The sequence below is a fragment of the Helianthus annuus genome, chromosome 2 (genome assembly GCF_002127325.2).
Source record: "Helianthus annuus cultivar XRQ/B chromosome 2, HanXRQr2.0-SUNRISE, whole genome shotgun sequence".
Classification (NCBI taxonomy): Eukaryota; Viridiplantae; Streptophyta; class Magnoliopsida; order Asterales; family Asteraceae; genus Helianthus; species Helianthus annuus.
The window spans coordinates 145068761-145080342 of NC_035434.2; positions in this window are offsets into that span (position 1 = coordinate 145068761).

An 11582-nucleotide genomic window follows, 5' to 3' on the forward strand; every position below is an offset into this window, starting at 1 on the left:
TACTCTGATCATTCGACGATGTTATATGTTTTATGTGTATATATCTGTTGATGTGTTTAAATTTTTGGAGAATTATTCATCTTTTTGCTATCACTTCGATCGATACGCACGACTCGCATTGCTCTTCTATCTCAATACGCTAACAAGTCGCTACAAATCTAAACAACATTATGCTACGATATACGCTTATACTATACTCGACTGGCTATACAATTATACTATACCACTCGATATGCTATACGCGATCACTATACACGAACGACACGCGAACTTGAATGATAGGTTTCTGTATTCTGACTGCCTCTGTGATCAAATAGGAATGTGCTTCTATGTTTATGTGTCTCTGTGTTCTACGTGCTTATGTGCTACTGTGACTACGTGAATCTGTAACTATGTGCTTATGTGTTTATGTGATATATGTATCGACGTGTTCCTGAGCTTTAGTAAGTAGTAGATGTGTGAGGTGAGATTCGATTTTGTTGTGTCTGAGACCTACGACGATGTCTGTTGCAGACCATGTCGTCATCCGGACACCGAACCCCACTTACCCGCCAAGAGAAGAGAGACAGACGTCTTGCTGCTATCATCGCCAAACAAGTGGCAAAAGCTGTGAGCGATGTCTATGAAAACGTCAGCAAATCTTCTGAGGAGTCGAGAACCGAAGCTCCTAAAGATGCTAACAAGACTGTTTTCAGCTTCAAACAGTTCAAGGCATGTGGACCAAAAGAATTCACCGGAGAAGATGGCCAACGGCTATGTTTCAATGGTTCGGTTCTATCGAAATCACTCTGCGCCAAAGCGGCTGTCCTGCAAATCTCCGTACCCTAAATGCGACCGGTGTTTTCCAGTCCCGAGCTCTAGACTGGTGGACGGCCGAACGAAACAAACGCGGGAATGATGCAGCTTATGAGCTGACTTGGGAAGAGCTGAAAGCCATCATGATGGACGAATTATGCCCTCCCCATGAACGCCATAAGCTAGAGGACGAGTTTTGGAACATCAAGCAGAAGGACGGAGATAACGCTGCCTTGACTGCTCGCTTCAAGCAGCTTAGCATTATCTGTCCCGATCAAGTCAAGACGTCAGACATGGCCATCAAGAAGTACATTCGAGCTCTACCCGATTGCGTTGCCGATTTTGTTCACGCCGCGAAAACCTCATCGATCGAGGAAACTTACTTGCTTGCCGCCGAGATCAATGACAAGCGAGTAAAAGCAGGCTTCTGGGATAAGCCCTCCAAGTCTCTGCATCAAGCCACTACTGCAGCAACCAACGACACCATTGCTTAACCATCCAAGTCATCACGCCGTAAGAAGAAGCACAACAACAACAGCTCCAGCAACAAGAACTGTGCTGTCACTACCACTGCTGCCCCTCTGCAAGCCGTACCGGCTCAGCAACAGTCTCATCCTCGACCAGCACTAATTACTCAAGCGCCGCCCGCAAAGCGTGCTTACACAGGTCCCCACCCACTCTGCCCGACATGCTCATATCATCATCCGGTGGGACTTCCCTGTCGTTTTTGTGCTCATTGCAACCTCTACGGTCATTTCACTGCGAATTGTCGCTATGGTCCCCGAAACACCGCAGCTCCTGCCACTGCTCATCAAGCTCTACTCCCAGCCCCGTAAGGCCAACATGCAGCTCAAGCGCCCGCGATCAATGCTCGATCCTGCTTTGCATGTGGTGACCCTAACCACTTTGCAAACATGTGCCCAAACAGGGTTGTGAAACAAGAGACCCAGCAGCAGCAGCAACAGTCTCAGCAGTAGCAACAAGCAGCCCGCGCCAGAACCTTCAACATCAACGCTCGCCAAGCCCTGGCTGACAATAACGTGGTTAATGGTACGTTCCTTGTGAATGGTATTTATGCATCATGTTTGTTTGATACTGGAGCCGATAACAGCTTTGTGTCATTTGAATTCGAGAAGCTCCTTAGTCGTAAGCGCTCTTATCTCCCCTTGTCATTCGAAGTCGAAGTTGCTACTGGAAGAACTGTCGTGGTTAACTCTGTTCTCCGTGATTGCACCCTCGAGCTCAACAATCACATTTTCCCAATCGACCTCATTCCGATGTAGCTCGGAAGCTTCGACGTCATAATAGGCATGGACTTTCTTCGTGAAAACCATGTTGAAGTTGTGTGCTTTGATAAAATGATTCGATTCTCCCTTGCGAATGGTGATTTATTATGTGTGTACAGTGAAACTGCTTCGAAAGGTCTCAAGCTCATGTCATGTGTCCAAGCTAGCAAGTATCTCCGCAAGGAATACAGAGCTTTCTTGGCCAACATTGTAGTAGCGGATAAGGAAAAGAAAAAGAAGGCCGAAGTCAAGGATGTCCCAGTGGTCCGTGAATTTCCTCAGGTGTTCCCTGATGATCTTCCTGGACTACCGCCAAGTCATGATATCGACTTCCGCATCGACCTCATTCCAGGAGCTAACCCCGTAGCCAAAGCCCCTTATCGACTCGCGCCATCCGAGATGCGGGAACTCTCGAACCAACTCCAGGAGTTACTTGAGAAAGGCTTTATTCGCCCGAGCACCTCTCCTTGGGGTGCGCCAGTCCTTTTCATTAAAAAGAAGGATGGGTCGTTCAGGATGTGCATCGACTATCGGGAATTGAATAAGTTAACCATCAAGAACCGTTACCCCCTACCGCGCATCGACGATTTGTTTGATCAGCTACAAGGTGCTAAGTGTTTCTTAAAGATCGATCTACGTTTAGGCTATCATCAATTGCGCATCCAGGAAGAAGACATCCCCAAAACCGCTTTTCGCACTCGTTACGGCCATTATGAGTTCGTTGTTATGCCTTTTGGTTTAACCAACGCACCCATGGTTTTCATGGATCTGATGAATCGCGTGTGTAAGCCTTATCTTGACCGTTTCGTCATCATGTTCATCGACGATGTCTTGATTTATTCCAAATCGAAAGCCGAACACGCGCAACATCTACGATTGGTTCTCGAGCTACTCCAGGGGAATCAACTCTATGCCAAGTTCCCCAAGTGTGAATTCTGGTTAGAAGAGGTTCAGTTTCTGGGTCACATCGTGAATAGTCAAGGTATTCATGTTGATCCCGCGAAGATTGAAGCAGTTAAGAGCTGGATTACGCCTAAGAACCCGTCTGAAGTCCGTTCTTTTCTCGGACTAGCGGGCTATTATCGACAATTTATCGAAGGATTCTTTAAAATCGTTGTGCCGCTTACTGCCCTTACTCATAAAGACAAGCCTTTTGTTTGGGGAACTGAACAAGAGTCTGCCTTTCAAACCCTCAAGCATATGCTTTGCAATACTCCTGTTCTCACGTTGCCCAACGGAAACAACGATTTCATTGTCTATTGTGATGCTTCCAATCTTGGTCTTGGTTGCGTTCTCATGCAGCGGGACAAGGTTATAGCTTACGCATCTCGTCAGCTCAAAATCCACGTGAAGAACTATACAACCCATGATCTCGAGCTAGGCGCAGTTGTTTTTGCATTGAAGATTTGGCGACACTACCTGTATAGTACCAAGTGTACGATCTTCACCGATCACAGGAGTTTACAACACATCTTTAATCAAAAAGAACTTAACATGCGTCAACGCCGATGGGTAGAACTTCTTAACGATTACGACCATGAGATTCATTATCACCCAGGCAAGGCAAATGTTTTTGCCGACGCGCTCAGCAAATGGAGTTATTTGCTCAGTATTCGCAATACTCAAGCCCAGCACGACCTCGAAACCCTCATCCGCGAAGCCCAACATGCTTGCTTTAATAAACGCACCCTGAAGAAAGAGAGGATTTATCACGATGGAGCACAGCTTGTAAGCAAATCGAATGGGATCTTCTATTTTCTGGACCGAATTTGGAGCCCTAAGCGGACTGAATTACGAAAGATTTTAATGGATGAAGCCCACAAATCTCGGTATTCTATTCATCCCGGTGCAGACAAAATGTATCAGGACCTTCGTTACAAGTACTGGTGGCCGGGAATGAAAAGAGATATCGCCCTCTATGTCGGAAGATGCCTGACTTGTGCTAGGGTCAAGGCTGAACATCAACGACCTTCTGGCTTACTCGAACAACCGCCAATTCCGGTATGGAAGTGGGAGAGTATAGCTATGGATTTCATAACCAAACTTCCGCCCACGCCATCAGGTCACGACAGCATTTGGGTTATAGTTGATCTTTTGACCAAATCAGCTCACTTTTTGCCCATACGAGAAGACTACAAGGTAGAACGACTAGCCCGAATCTACACCGACGAGATCATTTGTAATCATGGTACACCTCATGACATCATCTCTGACCGTGATGCTCGGTTTACTTTGCGATTGTGGGAAACGTTCCAAGCAGCTCTTGGTACGACGCTTAACTTAAGTACAGCATTCCATCCTCAAACCGATGGACAGACTGAGAGAACAACCCATACTCTTGAAGACATACTCCATGCGTGTGTCATCGACTTCGGTGGTAGTTGGAACAAATACCTGCCGTTAGTCGAATTCTCGTACAACAATAGCTATCATGCCAGCATACAAATGGCACCATTCGAAGCCCTATATGGAAGAAGATGTCGATCGCCTATTGTATGGCACGAGATCGGTCACTCGCAATTAACCGGTCCTGAGCTATTACAAGAGACGACTGACAAAATCCTCCAGATTCGAGACAACTTGTCGAAAGCCCGGGATAGACAGAAAAGTTATGCCGATAGAAGACGCAAGCCCCTGGAATTTGACGGTTGGCGACTACGTACTCCTAAAGGTATCACCTTGGAAGGGTGTGGTCAGATTCGGCAAGAAAGGGAAACTAGCGCCTCGATATGTTGGACCTTTTAAGATTCTAGAAAGGATCGGAAAAGTCGCCTACAGACTCGAACTACCGGAGGAACTTAGTAACGTCCACCCGACTTTCCATGTGTCGAACCTCCGAAAGTGTCTAGCTTACCATGATCTGATATTACCTCTCGATGACCTTCAAGTCAACGAAACGCTACACCTCATGGAGAAGCCTGTCGAAATCATGGATCGTCAAACCAAGCAACTCAGACGCTCGCGCATTCCTATTGTGAAAGTCAGATGGGAAGGCAAGCGAGGCGCAGAGTTCACTTGGGAACTTGAAAGCGACATGAAGGCAAAGTACCCACAGTTGTTCAAGTGAGGGCCTAGAGAGAGAAAGTAGCAAAGGTGATCCAAGGTGCTGTGCAGCTTCCAGCCTAATTTTGGGACGAAATTCCCTAAACAAGGGGAGGCTATAACACCCCGTGTTTTCAATGTCAAAGTCAAAGTCAAAGTCAAGATTGACTTCTTTGACTGTAATTAGTTTTATGAATTATTAGTTGTATTATGTGGAGTAAGTGTTATTAATCAAAGAAATCGAGGTAATCGAATGTTTATCGACGCGAAACGATTTGCGACTGTGAATAATAGGTAGTAACAATGCGATAAAGTCAATCAATCAATGAACAAGCGAATCGAATCATCATCGAACTCGAAACTCAAATTACGCGAACTCTGGTGTTAGTATACGTGTGTGTGTGCCTTATGTGTTACTTGTGCATGTTTACTTTATGTTATGTGTGGTGATCAATCAAATCGAAACTCGAAACTCAAGCGAACTCAATCAAAATCGAATTACGATGAGTGGTGGCGAAAAGATAGTGTGATATATATAGATGTTCGTATGTAGATATAGTGGTTGGGATTAAAAGTAATTTGAATAGGAAACTCTATCGTATTCGTATCGTCTTCAATCGAAATTGAAATATCAGAAATCATCGCACCGAACGCTCGAAACAGGCTGTTGATCGATCAGGCCCTAGCCGATCGAACAGCCCAGCCGATCGGACGGACTGTCCGATCGAGCAGGCTGTCCGATCGGGATGCCTGGCCGATCGGCCAGCCCTTTCCTCTTTGGGAAGCCTATAAATAGCCATGTCATTTTCATTCTTTCCACTTTTGGAAACTCTCTGACCGACCAGCTCGTGCTCCCCTTCTTTTCTCAGATTTCTCTCAATCCCGGTAAGATTTCATCCTAAATCTTGTACTTTCTTGATCTATACACACTCCTACACCTTTCTATCTTTCAAATCTTAACTTTTAACCGTGAAATCATCAAGATTCAAGCATTTTAGGATGATGTCATCATGGTGTTCTTGAAGAACTTCATGTTTTGGCCACAATCCACCAAGAATAGCTTGGATCTAACCGATTTCCACATAAACAAACAAGGATCCATCACAGATCTGAACATTTACACGGTGAGGAGGATTGAAAGAAGGATTTTCCAACTTTCTTTCAACTCTTTTACACTCAATGCCTTCAAACCGGTAGAAACGGAGCTTGAGCCAACTCACTAATCATTCTAATAGTTGTATGGTTCAAGATTCAGATTCTATCTACGAGGTTCACCGATTTCGGGTTAAACTATAAACTCCGTTCCGAACCGCTCACCGGCCGGACTTGGGTGATTCCTGTCTGAGCAGGGGAAACAAGTAAGAATGAAGGTTCCATGGTTCAGCTCGTTGTCAAAATACCTTGATATAACGTCAAGCCATTAGAACATCCAAGTGATAAACGAACAGGCCGACCAGGTTAGGATGCTGACCGATCGGACAGGCTGTTTGTTAGTGCATACATCTGTCGACTTCGTCTTGTATCGAGTCTTAGACTAGATTGTATAGATCAGGGTACGTTATTCGAGAAAATAGGAGAGTTTAAGAGTTAAGAAGCTGATTTCGCTCCAAACTCATATGTATGTGATTCCGCCCGGAATCTAAAGTGTTAATTCCGCTCCTGTTGTCATGATGTCATTTTGGCGAAATCAGAACCCTATATATAGGACACTCAGAAGCGAAATCAGGATAAAGTCCCTTGTATTCCATACCGAAGTGCTACCGGTGTGAAGACTCGTTGTAATCGCTGTCAGATTAATCAAAACAGTGTTTAAAGTGAAGATTTAGTTGTTTCTAAGTCTATTTCTTGTTTTCCGCAACTGAAATAGATCAGAACCTCTCTGAACGACTCATTCGGATCAGTCGAACGATCCTACAAGTGGTATCAGAGCTCAGGAGGAGGAGTTCTGCATAGATTAGCTGGATTTCATTGAAATTTCTTACTTCTACACCTTCTTTCTTCATCAGAACGAGATTTATCAGTAAAAAACTGTTCAAAATTTCATAGACTTTATAAAAGTGACTATTAACAAATCCCTGAAAGTTTGAGACCATAATTCACATTAAAATGGACAAAAATGACTTCCGAGTTGATTTCGCTTGAACAGACTAAGTTTGATTTCGCTCCAAATACATTCTGATTTCGCTCAGGATTAGTGGTTGATTTCGCTCCAAACTACCAACTTTGGGATTCCGCTCCAAAGTTCCTTGTGATTCCACTTCAGATTAACAAACTTGAGATTTCGCTCCAAAATTGATTGCTGATTTCGCTCCTGACAACTAAAAGTTCTGATTTCGCTCCAGAGTACATTGTGACTTCGCTCTAGAGTGCCATCAGTGATTTCGCTCAAACTGCTTATTTGTTAATTCCGCTCGGAAGTAGCTGATTTTGAAAAACGTGATACGTAATCATGAGTGAAGAGTTCTACAACGCGTTCGCTTCATCCCCGACTACTCCGGCTTCCGTTGCTCAGAATATGAACTTGGAAAACGAGACCGGAACGTTACAAAAACCCCCGAAACTGATGAGTATCGAAGAGTACTACGGGTGGAAAGACATATTCGAAAACTGGGTTCAGGCAAACCATCTTAGGTCATGGGAGTGTATTCTGAAGAAATATGTCTTGCCACGTACTGAATTACAAGTTGTGAAAACAATATCTGAGTTTAGTGATCAAGAACGGGATTTGTACAAAGCTGAAAAGATGATGATTAGTTTATTACAGCAGGCAATCAAAGAAGACATCTTCATTCTGCTTCAGCATGACAAAACATCGAAATCGATTTGGGATGCTCTTCGAATCAAGTTTAAGGGTAGTGAGAACATGATTAAGAGCAAGAAGGTGTTGCTCAAGAAAGAGTTTGATTTGTTCAGTAGTTTACCGGGAGAAGATACGAAGAAGCTGATTGAACGTTACCGCCACTTGGTGCGAACCATGTCAATGCTGAGTATTACAAAAGAGCCTAAAGAGTGGGTAGACAAATTAGCTGATGCTCTACCGCAAAAGGAGTGGGGTACATATTTGATGATTCTAAAGAATACGGGTGTTTATGATGGATTGACTATTTCTCAGTTCATTGAGAAGATTGGAAGTCAGGATCTGGAACAACAAAAGATCGCGAGGATGAATAGTCCAAGTGGTCAACAAGATGTAAAGATGTATTACAAAGGCAGTGTTCCGGAAACTGAAAGAAGCCCGAAAATCCAGACTACTTGTAGTGCTGGAGATTCAACAGAAAAAGCTGATCAAAGTTCAACCAAAAGCAGTGGATTCTCTTCATTTCCAAGTGTTAATCCGAAAGATTCATCTACAAGTTTTCATTCTCAGAGCACGAAAACTGGAAATGGTTATGTGATTCAGTGCAACATCGCGTTAAATCTTCCAGACGGTCAAAGTTTTTCTGAAGAGGTTGCGAAAGATCACATGGCACTACTTGGTTCAGTGTTGCTATCTTATGAAGGTTTAGTGGCTGGAAGGATCGGAAATCCTATGTTCACAAAGGAGGATTACGATCAGATAGACGCCGAAGAGATGGAACTGATGGACATCAAATGGTGTCTTGCTAGTGTTCTTAGACGTGCTGAAAAGTTCAAGCTGATTACTGGGAGAAATGACTTTCTTGATGCACATGTATCTACTTTAGGTTTTGATAAATCTAAAGTTACTTGTTTTCGTTGCAGGGAGAAAGGTCATTTCAAGAGGGAGTGCAAGAACAGGGAAGCAAGTGGAGCTCAGAATCCGTTCGGAAAAGATAATTACTACCGAAAAGCCATTTATCAGCAAGTTGGTCAACAACAACAGCAAGAACCGCAGGTGGCTCATGGTAGAAAGATTGAGGATTCAAAGAGAGCGTGTTTGGTGGATTTTAACTGGAACAATTACATATCAACCGAAAACAAAGTATGTTTAGTCAATCAGGATGATGAAAAATTACCTGAAGGCTTTAGCTGGGATATGTTTGTTGATGAAAAGGGATATTTTAAAGCGTTCATTGCAAAGATCGTGAAAGAACCTGATATGTTTACTGCATGGATGAGATCTATTGGTGAAACTGTAAAGTCTGTTGCATCTGATGAAAGTTCACAGAGTATAGATGATAGATCACAAAGCTCAGATGACAATTCAGAAAAAGAAATTGTTTTTGATCAAACACCATCTGAGTCTGGTTCATCGGATGATAGTTCTGAAAAATCTGTACAGTTTGATCAGTCACCACCTGATGACAGTAGTGATGATGAAGAAGAAAAACATATTAACATTGCAAAATTTCATCTATCTCCTGAAAGCTTTCATTTCTATTTTGCAGATCGCCTGGAGAAACTGAAGGAGAAAAGAGCTGCAAAAGAACAACAACAAATGAAAGCTGAAAATATTGTTCAGAATGAGAAAGTTGAAAGTGTTGCTGAGGAGATAGTTGAGACTGAGCAAGTGAAAGAAGAAGAAAAGGTGACTGAAGCTGAAAAAGTGATTGAAGTTGAGAAAATGTCGAAATTGAAAAGATTAAAGAAGTTGAAAAGATTGTTGAAGTTGTCAAGTCTTGTGAAAAGTGTCTTGAATCATGCAAAGAATGCAAAGTCAAAGATGAGATGATAGCTGAGTATGAAAAGAAGAAGGAGCAGTTGTTGTTCAATCTTAACTATGTGAAAGAATCTTATGATGTTTTGAACAGAACAGTGACTGGTCTTCAAAAGACAAACTCAGAGAGAGAAGACGCTTTGACAATGATGAATGCTGTGATGATGTCAAAGAAAAAAAGCTATCAATTTTTACATCGAGGAAAGTGCTAAATGGAAGCAAGAGTTGGAAACGGAGAAGATTGAGAATGAGAGAATTAGACGTTTATTGCAAAGTTATTCTAGTTCTGATTATCTCATTGATCGAATTTATCCAACTGTTGCAGGTTTTGAAGCTTTCCAAGATGAAAAGCCAAAGAAGAAAGATACTGGTAAGAAACCGACTGTTAGCTATAACAAGTGTCCGCCTCTGATCTGGGAAGGGTATTCTCCTAGAAAACCAAACGAGGAGCAACTTAAAAAAGCAGTCAATATAAAGCTAAAAACCGACACAACTGATGATTTACCAGAAAACATTGACGTCACTTTTACATCGTCTGACACTGATCATGAGTCTGAGTTAATCAAAAAGGTGGTCGATCAAGTGTTAGATACTGATGAGGAGTCTGAGTCAAAGTCTGAGTCTGGAGGTTCAAATTCATCAGTCAACGGTCCAAAGTCGTCGGTTAAATGGTCTTATAGTAAAGAATTTTTGTTATCAAAAGCAAATTTGGATGATGAAACATTTGAAGTAGCATACACTTTAAATGATTCTGACAAATTATACTCTGACAAAGAGTTTCCAATGAAAAGTGTCAGATTTGAAATGATCAAAAAGGTTTTCAAAATGACAGAAATCAATATTTCTGAAATAAAAGATTTAAATCTTATTGGAAAACCTAAAAAGTACACTTCAAGAGTTCAACAATGTTTGAACAAGAAAAAAGGTTTCAGTTCTAGTTCTGGTTTTCAAAAGAAACCAAACCATAACGGTGAACTCAAAAAGAAAGGACTTGATTTTATTCCACCAGAAAATTATAAAAATGAGGACAATTCTAAAACAAAAACAGAATTTGTTTCAGGTGGAAATGCTGAGGAAGAGCAGAAGAAACCGTCTGGAGACAATCAAACCAGGAGTTTCTTGCTGAAAAGAAGAGGAATGGAACTGGAGTGTTTCATCCAAAGGAAACTCGAACTTGTTTCAAGTGCAATAAAGCTGGTCACATTGCATGGAACTGTCCAAAGAATATCAAGAAAAAACAGAGAGTTTCTGAAAAACTTAAAGAAATAGTTGTTGATGTTGAACTACCAACTGAAAACTTCAAAATTTTTGAGAATTCTATTCATGAAGTTGGTGAATGTTCTAAAAAGAATTTGTACAAAAAGAAAGCGAAAGAAAATCAAGTGTGGGTTGTTAAAAAGAGTGATGGGAAATTGGCGATGAATCTGGTTCCACAAAGCCAGAAGAGCCATAGGTTGAGGTAAAAGATTCAGTGAATGATGATGAATTTCCGTTACTGAAGTTTGAAGAGATTAAACAGAAAGTTGGTAAAGTTGAGATCTCAGATCAATTTTATTCTGAGAAAATTGAGTTTGATGTCGAGAAAACATTCAATGGGAATGTTAAGAAAATTTTTGGGAAAATGCTTAATGGGAAAGCAAAGGGGTTAAAGATTTCTATGCAACTAAAAAGGCAACTTATAACCCTACTGAGCAAGAACTGAAAACCCTCAAGTCTAAAAAGACTTGGGTGGAAATTCTTTTCCCTTGAAGTCTAAGGACTATGCCGGAGATCCCAAGTTTGTAATCGTGGATCAGGAATCGACATCATTCATGTTTAATGAGTTTTGTATGAAAGTGTTTGAA